The following is a 15,368-nucleotide window of genomic DNA, read 5'->3' on the forward strand; positions in this document are numbered from 1 at the left end:
TTCACCTCTCTGAAGGGATTGGTCCTCTTCCCATGCTCTGTGCTGTCCTTCCTCTTTGGACAGTCCAGTCTCTTTTTCACCTCTCTGAAGGGATTGGTCCTCTTCCCATGCTCTGAGCTGTCCTTCCTCTCTGGACAGTCCAGTCTCTGAAGGGACTGGTCCTCTTCCCATGCTCTGAGCTGTCCTTCCTCTCTGGACAGTCCAGTCTCTGAAGGGACTGGTCCTCTTCCCATGCTCTGAGCTATCCTTCCTCTCTGGACAGTCCAGTCTCTGAAGGGACTGGTCCTCTTCCCATGCTCTGAGCTGTCCTTCCTCTCTGGACAGTCCAGTCTCTGAAGGGACTGGTCCTCTTCCCATGCTCTGAGCTGTCCTTCCTCTCTGGACAGTCCAGTCTCTGAAGGGACTGGTCCTCTTCCCATGCTCTGAGCTGTCCTTCCTCTCTGGACAGTCCAGTCTCTGAAGGGACTGGTCCTCTTCCCATGCTCTGAGCTGTCCTTCCTCTCTGGACAGTCCAGTCTCTGAAGGGACTGGTCCTCTTCCCATGCTCTGAGCTGTCCTTCCTCTCTGGACAGTCCAGTCTCTGAAGGGACTGGTCCTCTTCCCATGCTCTGAGCTGTCCTTCCTCTCCGGCCGCTCAACTATTCCTCAAGGCCAATAAGTCTGCCTGAGCTTCCCTTGGATCTGGACCAAACACCACCAATCCAGGACAGAGGAGCAACACAATGTCTACTTGATTCCTGGGCCGTATTCATAAAGCATCTCACAGTAGGAGTGCTGATCGAGATTCAGTTTAGCATTTTAGATCATAAGCAATATAATTTAATGGACAGGGAAGACCTGATCTTAGATCAGCACTTCTGCATGGAGGCACTATGAATATTGGCCCAGGTTCAAACACTCCAATAACAGATTTAAGAGATTACAGGAATCACCATGGAGGGAAAGCTTGGGTCAAAACAGCTTGTGGGGACTGGAGAGAGGGAGATACTGTTTTTGGACTCATGAAGTCTACTTCCTTTGAGACTGGGGTAAAAGGGCATGGGGGAGAGGGGCTGGGGGAAGTGGACAGGGACTGTTTATATGGAGTGTTGCTCTGGGGAGAGGGCAAGGGCTGGGATTGGGAACACAGGGACTGTGGCTGGGGCAGGGTCTTGGTCTTGGTCTGGGGGAAAGGGCAGGGTCTGTGTCTGGGGTTTTGGGCTGGGGGAGAGAGGCAGGATCTGGGTCTGGGGAAACAAACAGGGTTTGTGTATATGGGTGTGTGGCTAGGGGAGGCTGGGGGCTGCTAAAGCCATGCAGTGGTTTATGGATCTCTATGGGGCTATAAGCTCTCTGTTAGATCCCATTTAGACCATGTGGGAATGTACACAGAGCTACTCCCACCCACATCCCACTTCATCAGACTGATGCTTGGCCACCATTCACAGGCTAGAAGTTACCCTTATGCACAGATCTAGGATCAGTTTACCCTTCCCGAAGCCTAACCATAACCATTAGGGGGTGAAACCTCTTTCTACTCTGTAGCAGAATGTAGTTGCCCTCTTGACATTGATCCAAGTTCAGTTTTGTTTGTCCCCCCATTATGGTTAAGGTGAGGCTTAAGGGAGGGTACGCTGATCCTAGATCTGTGCCTAACCTATTGTCTGACCTTTTATTTAGATAATCCAAGTATCAGACTTACTCTGCTATATGTAGTAAATGGGGGGGAAATGATTTTCTACTTTATAACATGGAGTCAGTGGATCTAGAGGGGAACGTAGAAACCATTAGAGCATGGAAAATGTACTCTCTCAGACCACATCCCTGGAAAAATATAATTGTGGCTAGCAACGTCCTACGGCCAGTACTGTACCTATCATGTAAAACCTGCTAAACACAAGCAGTAGAATATATATAGTAGACATGCCAGTAGACAGGATAGGACAGGATGATATAATACTGTTCAGTTGTTTAGCATTCACTTTTATCCAAAGTGACTTGAACACGTGTTCAGTATATGCATAACTGTCACGCCCTGACCATAGAGAGCTTTTATTCTCTATGTTGGTTAGGTCGGGGTGTGATTATAGGGTGGGTTATCTAGGTGAATTGTATTTCTATGTTGGCCTAGTATGGTTCCCAATCAGAGGCAGCTGTTCATCATTGTCTCTGATTGGGGATCATGTTTAGGTAGGCGTTTTCCCATTGTGCTTTGTGGGATCTTGTCTATGTATAGTTGCCTGAGAGCATTATATTAGCTTCACGTTTCGGTTGTTCGCTTTGTTGTGTTTGGTTTTTGAAGTTTTCTATTCCATAATAAAGGATGGAAACATAACACGCTGCATCTTGGTCTACTCCTTATGACGAACGTGACAGAAGATCCAACCACAAACGGACCAAGCAGCGAGGGTAGTAGGAGAAGACATCCTGAACCTGGGAGGGGATAATGACAGGAGACAAAAGCCTGCCATGGAAGCAGGCGGAGGCAGCGAGGGAAGGACAGCAATGAGGTCAGGGTTCGCGGCCACGACTCACGCCCAAAAGACAGCCCAACATTCTTTGGGGGAGGGGCACACGGAGTGGTCGGCGAAGTTGAGGGGTCAGAGACTGTTGAGGAGTTGTTGGACAATTTGGAGGAGAGTGAACGGAGGGGAGAGTTAGAGACCTTAGAGGAGTTGTTTCACAAATTGGAGGAGAGTGAAGAGAGAAAGCTGTTGGTTTGGCGTAGTATGCACGGCATTCGCCCTGAGAAGCATGTTAGCCGCCCGATGCCACCTGTGCCAGTTCCTCGCACTTGTCCTGAGAAGTGTGTTAAAATTCCGGTACAATTGATGCCGGCTATACGCACCAGGTCTCCAGTGCGCCTTCACAGCCCAGTACATCCTGTGTTAGCTCCTCGCAATTGTCGCGCTAAAGTGGGTATCTGTCCAGGACGGGTTGTGCCGGCTCAGCGCTCCTGGTCTCCAGGGCGCCTCCAGGGTCCAGTACATCCTGCGCCGGTTCTACGCACTGTCCCCAGTGTACCTTCACAGCCCAGTACGTCCTTTGCCTGCTCCTTGCACTCTCCCTCATGTGCGCCTTCCCAGTCAGGTACGTCCTGTACCTGCTCCTCTCACGCTCCCTCAAGCGCGCCTCCACAGTCCAGTACGTCCTGTGCTTCCTCCCCGCACTCGCTCTGAGGTGCGTATCATCAGCCCGGTGCCACCTGTACCAGTCACACGCATCAGGCCTCAAGTGCACCTCCACAGTCCAGTATGTCATGTGCCTCCCTGCACTCGCCTTGTGGTGCGTGTCATCAGCCCGGTACCACCTGTACCGGTCCCACGCATCAGGCCTCCAGTGCGCCTTCACAGTCCAGAGCTTCCGGCGACAGTTCCAGTCCAGAGTGTCCGGCGACAGGTCCCAGTCCAGAGCTTCCGGCGATGTTTCACAGTCCGGAACATCTAACGACGGTCCACAGTCCGGAACCTCCTACGACGGTCCACGGTCCGGAGTCTCCAGCAACGATCTGCGGTCCAGAGCCTCCAGCGGGAGTTCCCAGTCCGGAGCCTCCGGCGATGATCTACGGTCCAGAGTCCCCGGCAACGAACCACGGTCCGTAGTCCCCGGCGACAGTCTACGGTCCAAAGTACCCGGCGAAGATTCACGGTCCGGAGTCCCTGGCGACAATCTACGGTCCAGAGTCCCCGGCGACAATCTACGGTCCAGAGTCCCCGGCGATGATTTACGGTCCGGTTCCTCTGGCAATGACCCACGGTTCTTCCAGCCATGAGCCACTGTCCGGTTCCCCCGATGAACTGTCCACAAGCAGAGTCGGTACTTCGCCCCGCACGGGAGCCGCCCCGAGGTTAGATGCCCACCCGGACCCTCCCCTATTGATTCTTTGGCACCTTTGGGGGGAGGTACTGTCACGCCCTGACCATAGAGAGCTGTTATTCTCTATGTTGGTTAGGTCGGGGTGTGATTTAAGGGTGGGTTATCTAGGTGAATTGTATTTCTATGTTGGCCTAGTATGGTTCCCAATCAGAGGCAGCTGTTTATCGTTGTCTCTGATTGGGGGTCATATTTGGGTAGGCGTTTTCCCATTGTGCTTTGTGGGATCTTGTCTATGTATAGTTGCCTGAGAGCATTATATTAGCTTCACGTTTTGGTTGTTCGCTTTGTTGTTTGTGTTCTTTGAAGTTTTCTATTCCATAATAAAGTATGGAAACATACCACGCTGCATCTTGGTCTACTCCTTGTGACAATAACATGTGCGAATATGAGACTAAATACCATGGTCCAACCAAGTCTGACCAATCAGGATCACATGATGACATTTGGACCACAAACAACTTAATTGTCCAGATTTCCCAGATAAAGTTCAGAAGGCTGAGATTTGCTGGACATCCTGAGCTGGCTGCCAGTACATTTATACTGTGGGTCCCCTCATGTAATGGACCAAGACCTCCCAGAAGGCCAAAGGAGACATTATGGATAACATCTGGCGAGACACTGGTGTCAGGTTGGGCTTAGCAGCTTCTATGAAGGAAAGACTGCCATGGCATTCAGGGCATTGCACCACCAAAAGCAAGCAAGTCCAAATGTGGAAATGTGCCTTTGGCTCCACACTGGCATACATACACATCAAACATAAAACATGGTATTTTTATTTCTCTACTACAGGTTTAAAAAGCCGGTAAGCAACCTAAAACAAACATCTTTCCCCTCATTGAATGAACATGAGGCCTGGCAAATCTGTTGAAAAATCCTGATGAAGGCTAAAGGTCGAAACACATTGGTTTTAATTATAGCAATTTCCATTGTCTTGTAAGAGTTACTGAATTTCCACTTCGAATCTATCCAAGTCTTTAGAGAGGTCAAACGGGTTACAGTACACAACAGGCGGTCCCGTTGCCTGCTATCACAACACGCTGGTTCCAAGACCACATCACTTTGATAAGAGCAAGTGAAGGGCAACCGTCTCCACACTCACACGGAACTGGGAGAACACACAGCTTCACGCCTCGGCCCTGGGCCCTGTGAATGTCAATCAACCATCCATGTTTCCCTCCCCTTTTCCATTACCATTTCACTTTTTCTTTTTCGCTCAATTTTATGCTGCCTTCCCTCCCCTTCCCTTCTCCTTTCTCTTTCCTTCCCCTCTCTCTCCTTCCACTCCTTCTCCTCTTTCCTTCCCCTCTCTCTCCTCTTTCCTTCCCCTCCCTCTCTCCTCTGTCCTCCCCTTCTCTCTCCTCTGTCCTTCCCTTCTCTCTCCTCTTTCCTTCCCCTCTCTCTCCTCTTTCCTTCCTCTCTCTCCTCTGTCCTTCCCTTCTCTCTCCTCTTTCCTTCCCCTTCTCTCTCCTCTGTCCTTCCCTTCTCTCTCCTCTTTCCTTCCCCTCTCTCCTCTTTCATTCCCCCCCTTCCCCTCTCTCTCCTCTTTCCTTCCCCTCTCTCCTCTTTCCTTCCCCCCTTCCCATCTCTTTCCTCTTTCCTTCCCCTCTCTCTCCTCTGTCCTTCCCTTCTCTCTCATCTTTCTTTCCCCTCTCTCTCCTCTTTCCTTCCCCTCTCTCCTCTTTCCTTCCCCTCTCTCTCCTCTGTCCTTCCCTTCTCTCTCCTCTGTCTTCCCTTCTCTCTCCTCTTTCCTTCCCCTCTGTCTCCTCTTTCCTTCCCCTCTCTCTCTCCTTCCCCTCTCTCTCCTCTTTCCTTCCCCTCTCTCTCCTTCCCTTCTCTCTCCTCTGTCATTCCCCTCTCTCCTCTTTCCTTCCCCCCTGCCCTTCTCTTTCCTCTTTCCTTCCCTTCTCTCTCCTCTGTCCTTCCCTTCTCTCTCCTCTTTCTTTCCCTTCTCTATCCTCTTTCTTTCCCCTCTCTCTCCTCTGTCCTTCCCTTCTCTCTCCTCTTTCCTTCCCCTCTCTCTCCTCTGTCCTTCCCTTCTCTCTCCTTTTTCCTTCCCCTCTCTCTCTTCTTTCGTTCCCCTCTCTCTCCTTCCCTTCTCTCTCCCCTGTCCTTCCCCTCTCTCTCCTCTGTGATTCCCTTCTCTCTCCCCTGTTCTTCCCCTCTCTCTCCTCTGTCCTTCCCTTCTCTCTCCTCTTTCCTTCCCCTCTCTCTCCTCTGTCCTTCCCCTCTCTCTCCTCTGTCCTTCCCCTCTCTCTCCTCTGTCCTTCCCCTCTCTCTCCTCTGTCCTTCCCCTCTCTCTCCTCTCTCCTTCCCCTCTCTCTCCTTCCCTTCTCTCCCCTGTCCTTCCCTTCTCCCTCCCCTGTCCTTCCCCTCTCACTCCTCCTTCCCCTCTCTCCTCTGTCCTTCCCTTCTCTCTCCTCTGGGTTTCCCCTCTCTCTCATCTGTCCTTCCCCTCTCTCTCCTCTTTCCTTCCCCTCTCTCTCCTCTTTCCTTCCCCTCTCTCTCTTCTTTCCTTCCCCTCTCTCTCCTTCCCCTATCTCTCCTCTGTCCTTCCCCCCTCTCTCCTCTGTCCTTCCCCTCTCTCCTCTTTCCTTCCCCTCTCTCCTCTTTCCTTCCCCTCTCTCTCTCCTTCCCTTCTCTCTCCTCTGTCATTCCCCTCTCTCCTCTTTCCTTCCCCCCTGCCCTTCTCTTTCCTCTTTCCTTCCCTTCTCTCTCCTCTGTCCTTCCCTTCTCTATCCTCTTTCTTTCCCCTCTCTCTCCTCTGTCCTTCCCTTCTCTCTCCTCTTTCCTTCCCCTCTCTCTCCTCTGTCCTTCCCTTCTCTCTCCTTTTCCCTTCCCCTCTCTCTCTTCTTTCCTTCCCCTCTCTCTCCTTCCCTTCTCTCTCCCCTGTCCTTCCCCTCTCTCTCCTCTGTGATTCCCTTCTCTCTCCCCTGTTCTTCCCCTCTCTCTCCTCTGTCCTTCCCTTCTCTCTCCTCTTTCCTTCCCCTCTCTCTCCTCTGTCCTTCCCCTCTCTCTCCTCTTTCCTTCCCCTCTCTCTCCTTCCCTTCTCTCTCCTGTCCTTCCCTTCTCCCTCCCCTGTCCTTCCCCTCTCACTCCTCCTTCCCCTCTCTCCTCTGTCCTTCCCTTCTCTCTCCTCTGGGTTTCCCCTCTCTCTCCTCTGTCCTTCCCCTCTCTCTCCTCTTTCCTTCCCCTCTCTCTCCTCTTTCCTTCCCCTCTCTCTCCTCTTTCCTTCCCCTCTCTCTCTTCTTTCCTTCCCCTCTCTCTCCATCCCCTCTCTCTCTCCTCTGTCCTTCCCCTATCTCTCCTCTGTCCTTCCCCTCTCTCTCCTCTGTCCTTCCCCTCTCTCCTCTTTCCTTCCCCTCTCTCTCCTCTTTCCTTCCCCTCTCTCTCCTCTTTCCTTGCCCTCTCTCTCCTTCCCTTCTCTCTCCTCTGTCCTTCCCTTCTCTCTCCTCTGTCCTTCCCCTCTCTCTCCTCTGTCCTTCCCTTCTCTCTCCCCTGTTCTTCCCCTCTCTCTCCTCTGTCCTTCCCTTCTCTCTCCTCTTCCTTCCCCTCTCTCTCCTCTGTCCTTCCTCTCTCTCCTCTTTCCTTCCCCTCTCTCTCCTCTTTCCTTCCCCTCTCTATCCTTCCCTTCTCTCTCCTGTCCTTCCCTTCTCCCTCCCCTGTCCTTCCCCTCTCTCTCCTCTGTCTGTCCCCTCTCTCTCCTCTGTCCTTCCCTTCTCTCTCCTCTTTCCTTCCCCTCTCTCTCCTCTGTCCTTCCCCTCTCTCTCCTCTTTCCTTCCCCTCTCTCTCCTCTTTCCTTCCCCTCTCTCTCCTCTTTCCTTCCCCTCTCTCTCCTTCCCTTCTCTCTCCTGTCCTTCCCTTCTCTCTCCCTTGTCCTTCCCCTCTCTCTCCTCTCTCCTTCCCGTCTCTCTCCTCTGTCCTTCCCCTCTCTCTCCTCTGTCATTCCCTTCTCTCTCCTCTGTCCTTCCCTTCTCTCTCCTCTGTCCTTCCCCTCTCTCTCCTCTTTCCTTCCCCTCTCTCTCCTCTCTCATTCCCCTCTCTCTCATTCCCTTCTCTCTCCTGTCCTTCCCTTCTCCCTCCCCTGTCCTTCCCCTCTCTCTCCTCCTTCCCCTCTCTCTCCTCTGTCCTTCCCCTCTCTCTCCTCTGTCCTTCCCTTCTCTCTCCTCTTTCCTTCCCCTCTCTCTCCTCTGTCCTTCCCCTCTCTCTCCTCTTTCCTTCCCCTCTCTCTCCTCTTTCCTTCCCCTCTCTCTCCTTCCCTTCTCTCTCCTGTCCTTCCCTTCTCTCTCCCTTGTCCTTCCCCTCTCTCTCCTCTCTCCTTCCCTTCTCTCTCCTCTGTCCTTCCCCTCTCTCTCCTCTGTCATTCCCTTCTCTCTCCTCTGTCCTTCCCTTCTCTCTCCTCTTTCTTTCCCCTCTCTCCTCTTTCCTTCCCGTCTCTTCTATTTTCCCCTCTACTTCACCCCTCTTCCCTCTCTAGCCGTTTTCTTCCCTTTCCATCTCTCACCTCTCTATCCCCTTTCTCTACTCTCTCTCCCTTCTCCAGCCAAGTTCTGAGCTGACCCTGTAAAACAGTGAGTGCTGCTCCAGCTCCATGGGAGATCCATGAGGAGAGTAGGAGGAGGAGGAGGGGGGATATACAATACGTGAGGGAGAGGAGGGGGTTACACAAGATGTGAGGAAGAGGAGGAAGGAGGGTGATATACAAGATGTGAGGAAGAGGAGGATGAGAATGGGGTAAAGGAGGAAGAAGACATGAGTAGGGAGGAAGATTTGAAGAGGGGGTGGAGGAGGAAGACTTGAGGACGAGGAGTGAGACTTAGCAACGGGGTCCGGAAGGTGAAATTGTACATTTTACACCATGATCTGAGGCGGACTCGGAACACAGAACATTCCGAGTCCTTTCTCATTTCTCTGATATATGAGTAACAGTTTCCATAGCTTCTCACAGGGATCCTGCATACCTACAATCAGTATTCTCTCCAGGGCAAAGCCAAGCCCAGCAGGCCTGAGCTATACCCCACATAGAGGGCTGCTGCACTATATTATGGAAAGAGGAGTGAGAACGGAGGATAACATAAAGCTAATGGGCATGTCTTATTTATATGTGTGTGTGTGTGTGTGTGTGTGTGTGTGTGTGTGTGTGTGTGTGTGTGTGTGTGTGTGTGTGTGTGTGTGTGTGTGTGTGTGTGTGTGTGTGTGTGTGTGTGTGTGTGTGTGTGTGTGTGTGTGTGTGTGTGAGAGAGAGAGAATGTGACAGTATGCATGTGTTTATTTGTGTATTACTATATGTGTTACCTGTCAGTTAGTTGTAGCTCTACTCCGTCCTTGGTCCAGGTGATTTGGGGCTGCGGGATGCCCTCTGTGGGGCAGAGCAGGTACAGCTGCCGCGTGGCGTTGGTCAGGAAGGCTGTCTGGCCAACACTGATGTTCAGACTCCTCTGGAAGGTCATCGGGGGGTTCTGCCTCTGTCGGATGATCACTGGTCTCTTGACGCTACTAGCCGACCACTCTGACGAGTTTGGTGTCCGGTCTATTGAGATTTGAGATCGTATCACATTGTATGTTGCAGATTAAATAATAACTACAGTAGGGGTCAGTTCCATTTCCATTCATTAGTTTCAGGAAATAAACTGAAATTCCACATCTCAATGCTCTATGAGAAACATTAGGAATTAGAATTGTATGTTTTTCTTTCTGAATTGAAAAGGAATTGACCCCCAACCTTGATAAAAACCCATTTGATGCACTAGTAATGTCATAATGAGTTGTGGGTTTCATTCCTGTATATAAACTGAACATAAATAAATAACTAGTATTTTTTATTTGGCTATGAAAGTATCTGTCCTATGAATACCCACATTTTAAATGGAACTCTAACACCATATAGTGCCTGCAAATGTTTCATCTGAATACACAATCCTGTTTCGGGCTCTATTTTAACACACCTAACAGAATGGTACATCTAAACGCAGGCGGTAGTGCTATAGGTTCAGGGGTGTGTCAGAAATACTTTTGCTATTTTCACTATCACAATTCTCGGTACACTTGTTGGCATTGGCGCGAAAGGGGCTGGGGCTCGACGAATAAACAAGCTGTGGGTGTCTCGATGCTTGGCCCCTCACTGGCCAATCAGACTGTGCTCCATGGCAAAATATGTGACTCATTTCAGAAAACTAGGCATATGTCACACATCACTACTTTACAGGAGAGGCATTTGAACGTAAACGTTTGGGCAGAAATGCCTTCTGGTACATGTAAACGTTCATGTGTCTTAATAACACACTTGCCATCTGTAAATATGAATACAACTGTTCAATTATGAGCCTAGTTGGTTTAGCCATGGAAAAAGACAGGAACCTTCATGAGCCAGGAACCTTCATAGCCATGATTGGCTGAGATAATGGATGGGCTGGACATGCCGAGAGATGAGTTCGGATTGGTCTGCCATGTAGCACACTTTTGTCTATAACATAAGCTGGTCAGCATGTGTAGGTAATGCTTTCTAACATGGCTTTTATGAAAGATATCATGTAGTAGAACTGCAAAAGTGTTACCCTTCACTTTCTAGAAGAGCAAGTCTTGAAATCAGTAGAATGCCCGGTGGAATTAGAGCATGATAACTAAGAAAATTCAGGCAATTGATTGCAAAAATGCAGAGGGAGTCAAAAAGAGAACACACAGAAGGCTGTTGTATAAAACACCTGTCTCATTTCTGTTGAACCAGCCTTCATTATAGTGGGTCATTTCTGTTGAACCAGCCTTCATTATAGAAGGCCATTTCTGTTGAACCAGCCTTCATTATAGAAGGCCATTTCTGTTGAACCAGCCTTCATTATAGTAGGTCATTTCTGTTGAACCAGCCTTCATTATAGTAGGTCATTTCTGTTGAACCAGCCTTCATTATAGTAGGTCATTTCTGTTGAACCAGCCTTCATTATAGTAGGTCATTTCTGTTGAACCAGCCTTCATTATAGTAGGCCATTTCTGTTGAACCAGCCTTCATTATAGTAGGTCATTTCTGTTGAACCAGCCTTCATTATAGTAGGTCATTTCTGTTGAACCAGCCTTCATTATAGTAGGCCATTTCTGTTGAACCAGCCTTTTATAGAAGGCCATTTCTGTTGAACCAGCCTTCATTATAGTAGGTCATTTCTGTTGAACCAGCCTTCATTATAGTAGGTCATTTCTGTTGAACCAGCCTTCATTATAGTAGGTCATTTCTGTTGAACCAGCCTTCATTATAGTAGGCCATTTCTGTTGAACCAGCCTTCATTATAGTAGGCCATTTCTGTTGAACCAGCCTTCATTATAGTAGGTCATTTCTGTTGAACCAGCCTTCATTATAGTAGGCCATTTCTGTTGAACCAGCCTTCATTATAGTAGGTCATTTCTGTTGAACCAGCCTTCATTATAGTAGGTCATTTCTGTTGAACCAGCCTTCATTATAGTAGGCCATTTCTGTTGAACCAGCCTTCATTATAGAAGGCCATTTCTGTTGAACCAGCCTTCATTATAGAAGGCCATTTCTGTTGAACCAGCCTTCATTATAGTAGGTCATTTCTGTTGAACCAGCCTTCATTATAGTAGGTCATTTCTGTTGAACCAGCCTTCATTATAGTAGGTCATTTCTGTTGAACCAGCCTTCATTATAGTAGGTCATTTCTGTTGAACCAGCCTTCATTATAGTGGGTCATTTCTGTTGAACCAGCCTTCATTATAGTAGGCCTAAGGGAGGTCTTGGGTTCTACATCATGGAGGGGTTTTTACATACATTCAAAACATGACCTGCATGCTAGAATAATGTGGGCCTGCCTACAATGCAGGGATGAAAAAGGAATGTCAGATCACTGTTTTACTCCTCTCAAACTTCATATTTGAATAAAGCTTTGGTGATTAAGATTTATTTCTAAGTGGTCTCAGGAGCCAAACCCTTTATCGACAGTCTTGACTACTTTACGATTGCATTTGGCAGACAAAAAAAGCCTTAATTGAGAGGAGGAGGTTAATCTTGGTTTTTAACCAAATAAATTAATTGGGAAAAAGCACATTTTTTCAATGTTTCTAAATAGGAAGTATTCAGACTCCAAAAGCACACCAGGCTCCTCTTGTTCCATGGTGATATGGACAGTGTGCGTCACGGCTGGATAGGCTGTGTTTCTGCTGTCAATATTCATGTCATAACCATCTGCGTTACTGCTGAAACCAGCTTTAGGTTGGTCTTAAATCTCCCTACCAGCACTGCCTGAAATTAGCACTTTGGATCATGTTTTTAAGGACACGCCTCAAATATTTCCAACCTCCCATCTGAGCACAAGTGAGCTGATATAAGAAAGGTCAATTGCCAAACATGGCGTTAGGGCTGGAAAATACCAGTGTGCCAGAATTTCCATTATAAAATTGCAAACTAACGTGTGTTTGACACTAGTGCTGCCTTAACGCCGGCCTGAAAATAGAGCACTCTGAGTGAAAACTAGCATTAAACTTTATTCTACAGCCCGCTAACTACCTAGTGTTTGTGTCATGTTTTGTCATTAATTATCATGTCTTGTCCCTGTGCTTCCCCTTCTATTCGTTTCCCTCTGCTGGTCTTATTAGGTTCTTTCCCTCTTTCTATCCCTCTCTCTCCCCCTCCCTCTCTCACTCTCTCGCTCTCTCTTCTCTCTATCGTTCCGTTCCTGCTCCCAGCTGTTCCTATTCCCCTAATCATCATTTAGTCTTCCCACACCTGTTCCCGATCCTTTTCCCTGATTAGAGTCCCTATTTCTCTCCTTGTTTTCCGTTCCTGCCCTGTCGGATCCTCATCTATAATTCACCGTGCTGTGTCTATGTTTTGCCCTGTCGTGTCGTGTTTCCCTCAGATGCTGCGTGGTGAGCAGGTGTCTGAGTCTGCTAGGTTCAAGTGCCTTCCCGAGGCAACCTGCAGTTCTCGATCAAGTCTCCAGTCTGTTCTCGTCTTTACGAGTAGTATTATGCTTTTTGTTTTGTAAAGTTTCTTACTGGATTAAAAACTCTGTTTTCGCCAAGTCGCTTTTGGGTCCTCATTCACCTGCATGACAGAAGGATCCGACCCTCTTTGATTGCTCTCGCCATCCGCATAGAACGACGGGTAGATCTTCGTCACCAGGCTCGTGGAAGAGAGCTCGCATCAACGGTGTTTCCCTGCTCCGCATCGCAACCATCTCCCTCCTCTGGCTCTGAGACTGAGCCCATGCAGCTGGGAGGGATTCGCATCTCGACTAAGGAGAGGGAACGGAGGATCACCAACCGCCTGTGTCTCTATTGCGGATTTGATGGACATTTTGTTAATTCATGTCCAGTAAGAGGCCAGAGCCCATCAGTAAGCGGAGGGCTACTGGTGAGCGCTACTACTCAGGTCTCTTCATCTAGATCCTGTACTACTATGTCGGTCCATCTACGCTGGACCGGTTCGGGTGCTACATGCAGTGCCTTGATTGACTCTGGGGCTGAGGGTTGTTTCATGGACGAAGCATGGGTTCGGAAACATAACATTCCTTTCAGACAGTTAGACAAGCCTACGCCCATGTTTGCCTTAGATGGTAGTCATCTTCCCAGTATCAGATTTGAGACACTACCTTTAACTCTCACAGTATCTGGTAACCACAGTGAGACTATTTCTTTTTTGATTTTTCGTTCACCTTTCACACCTGTTGTTTTGGGTCATCCCTGGCTAGTATGTCATAATCCTTCTATTAATTGGTCTTGTAATTCTATCCTATCCTGGAACGTATCTGGTCATGTGAAGTGCTTAATGTCTGCCATCCCTCCCATTTCTTCTGTCCCCACTTCTCAGGAGGAACCTGGCGATTTGACAGGAGTGCCGGAGGAATATCATGATCTGCGCACGGTCTTCAGTCGGTCCCGAGCCAACTCCCTTCCTCCTCACCGGTCGTATGATTGTAGTATTGATCTCCTTCCGGGGACCACTCCTCCTCGGGGTAGACTATACTCTCTGTCGGCTCCCGAACGTAAGGCTCTCGAGGATTATTTATCTGTGTCTCTTGACGCCGGTACCATAGTGCCTTCTTCCTCTCCGGCCGGGGCGGGGTTCTTTTTGTTAAGAAGAAGGACGGTACTCTGCGCCCCTGCGTGGATTATCGAGGGCTGAATGACATAACGGTTAAGAATCGTTATCCGCTTCCCCTTATGTCATCAGCCTTCGAGATTCTGCAGGGAGCCAGGTGCTTTACTAAGTTGGACCTTCGTAACGCTTACCATCTCGTGCGCATCAGAGAGGGGGACGAGTGGAAAACGGCGTTTAACACTCCGTTAGGGCATTTTGAGTACCGGGTTCTGCCGTTCGGTCTCGCCAATGCGCCAGCTGTTTTTCAGGCATTAGTTAATGATGTTCTGAGAGACATGCTGAACATCTTTGTTTTTGTCTATCTTGACGATATCCTGATTTTTTCACCGTCACTCGAGATTCATGTTCAGCACGTTCGACGTGTTCTACAGCGCCTTTTAGAGAATTGTCTCTACGTAAAGGCTGAGAAGTGCTCTTTTCATGTCTCCTCCGTTACTTTTCTCGGTTCCGTTATTTCCGCTGAAGGCATTCAGATGGATTCCGCTAAGGTCCAAGCTGTCAGTGATTGGCCCGTTCCAAGGTCACGTGTCGAGTTGCAGCGCTTTTTAGGTTTCGCTAATTTCTATCGGCGTTTCATTCGTAATTTCGGTCAAGTTGCTGCCCCTCTCACAGCTCTTACTTCTGTCAAGACGTGTTTTAAGTGGTCCGGTTCCGCCCAGGGAGCTTTTGATCTTCTAAAAGAACGTTTTACGTCCGCTCCTATCCTCGTTACTCCTGACGTCACTAGACAATTCATTGTCGAGGTTGACGCTTCAGAGGTAGGCGTGGGAGCCATTCTATCCCAGCGCTTCCAGTCTGACGATAAGGTTCATCCTTGCGCTTATTTTTCTCATCGCCTGTCGCCATCTGAGCGCAACTATGATGTGGGTAACCGTGAACTGCTCGCCATCCGCTTAGCCCTAGGCGAATGGCGACAGTGGTTGGAGGGGGCGACCGTTCCTTTTGTCGTTTGGACAGACCATAAGAACCTTGAGTACATCCGTTCTGCCAAACGACTTAATGCCCGTCAAGCTCGTTGGGCGTTGTTTTTCGCTCGTTTCGAGTTTGTGATTTCTTACCGTCCGGGTAGCAAGAACACCAAGCCTGATGCCTTATCCCGTCTGTTTAGTTCTTCTGTGGCTTCTACTGATCCCGAGGGGATTCTTCCTTATGGGCGTGTTGTCGGGTTGACAGTCTGGGGAATTGAAAGACAGGTTAAGCAAGCACTCACGCACACTGCGTCGCCGCGCGCTTGTCCTAGTAACCTCCTTTTCGTTCCTGTTTCCACTCGTCTGGCTGTTCTTCAGTGGGCTCACTCTGCCAAGTTAGCTGGTCATCCCGGTGTTCGAGGCACTCTTGCGTCTATTCGCCAGCGCTTTTGGTGGCCGACTCAGGAGCGTGACACGCGCCGTTTCGTGGCTGCTTGTTCGGACTG

The sequence above is a fragment of the Oncorhynchus gorbuscha genome, linkage group LG05, assembly GCF_021184085.1.
Source record: "Oncorhynchus gorbuscha isolate QuinsamMale2020 ecotype Even-year linkage group LG05, OgorEven_v1.0, whole genome shotgun sequence".
NCBI classification, from domain to species: Eukaryota; Metazoa; Chordata; class Actinopteri; order Salmoniformes; family Salmonidae; genus Oncorhynchus; species Oncorhynchus gorbuscha.